Here is a 204-nt window from a genome sequence, read left to right on the forward strand (position 1 = left end):
CACGCCGCCCAGAGAGTTGTGGTAGAGGGCCCGGAGGCGCCGCCTCGTGCTGACCAGGCCGTGCTGCTTGATGGCGTGCACCCGCAGGCTGTTGGCGTTCTTGAAGGTCCTGCGGCAGGTGGCGCAGGTGGGGCGGGATCCCTCGTGTGTCTCGTGTTTGTCCCGCACGTGGATCCGCAGGTTGTACTTGTTGCTGAGCCGCTT

Source organism: Penaeus monodon, chromosome 33 (assembly GCF_015228065.2).
Source record: "Penaeus monodon isolate SGIC_2016 chromosome 33, NSTDA_Pmon_1, whole genome shotgun sequence".
In the NCBI taxonomy this organism is placed as follows: Eukaryota; Metazoa; Arthropoda; class Malacostraca; order Decapoda; family Penaeidae; genus Penaeus; species Penaeus monodon.